Below are 1,542 nucleotides of genomic sequence, written 5' to 3' on the forward strand. Positions count from 1 at the left end.
ACATGTACTTGCCAGAGAGAGACAAAGAGGGAAACTGAGGAATCCCCCCCAGGGCAGAGGGCCACACTGCATTGTCTTCTCCAGTCTCCTCTCAGGATGTTGAGCACACACACACACACACACACACACACACACGCACCTGGCGTGATTTTCAAGCCACCGGCTTCGGGACTTGAACTGCACAGTTGGCCATCTGGGGTCCAGCACCATAACCTCCATACACCTGCTGGCCCCTGATTATTTATTTATTTATTTTTAATTAAAGTATTTCTTACGAGAGAAAGAATTCGAGCAGGCAACCCCAACAAGATCCTCACACCAAGATCCACACCCAGGCGTAGCGGGAGTGCTTCCGGAGGTCCCAGGACGCAGACCCGGCTCCCCCAGGTGTGGCCCGAGCGCAGTCCCGCCCCTCTGTGCGTCCCATCACTCAGCCTTCTCTTTCTCAGTCCCTTTCATGGGCTCTTTTTCAAATTCTGGTACGTTACGTTTCACGTCTTGCTCTCTTTATGTACTTTACATGGAGGGCTGCCGTGCATTTCAACTCCGATTTTCTTTCCTTGGCATCAATTTCTTTTTTTTTTTCTTTCCCTTTTTTTTCTTTTCTGTTGACATTTTCCCATTTGCCCACAGCTCTCTGAAGCTAAGAATTACGAAATGAAAGGCAGTTACTTTAACACTCATCTCCCCAAACTTGCCCATTTTCAGTGAATCACTCACTACCAATCTGCAAAAACCAAGTGGGAGTCCCATGAATCAGTCCAGGTATTTTTACGTTATTCTTTTCCCACATCTGAAACCTGGGTAGGAACTCAGCTCTGTGTACACAACACGACTGCTCATTTCTCCCCGTCACTACGAGAAAAGTAAATAATCAGGCAGCATGAGCTGGGTACCTACCCCACAATCTGAATGTTTTTATGGAGCTTTCTTAGCATACAAAGCTACAGGTTTGTGTTGCTGTTGGTTACCATGGGGGGCAAATACTTGCCAGAGGCAGAGAGAGGGAGAGTGAAAAATCGCACCCCACAATCTCTTCCCCTCTCCTGTGCTCTCTGGATTTGGGGCACACATGCACGCACACCCGGCAAGATTTTCAGCCATGGTCAGCCACGTGGGAGTCCAGCACCTTAACCACACCGCCTGCTGGCCCCCCTAGTTCCTCTTTCTACGTCATACAGATTTAGGTTTAGGTTCTAATGACTAATACCATTTCATCATCAAGTAATGGAAGGCTCTTACTCAAAGGAAAGAAGACTGAAGCCCAGTCTACAAAGGGAAATCCACTCGTGTTACACAGTGGTCATTTTAATTATATCCCCATTTGGTTAAAGAGTTCATCGAAAGTATCAGTTATTTCCTTTGAACCATTATATATCCAGCAGTCTACAATATAGACCATAAAAAATTGCTATTCAATTTGAAACAATATTAAGCTAAATCATTTAGAATATTGAAAATACTCTTCAGGTAGTCATTAAAGAATCATTAGACGTATTTCCTAAGAGAGTCCTAATTGGAATGTATGTCATTACCATGTTC

Source organism: Tupaia chinensis, unplaced genomic scaffold (genome assembly GCF_000334495.1).
Source record: "Tupaia chinensis unplaced genomic scaffold, TupChi_1.0 Scaffold000191_1, whole genome shotgun sequence".
NCBI lineage: Eukaryota > Metazoa > Chordata > Mammalia > Scandentia > Tupaiidae > Tupaia > Tupaia belangeri.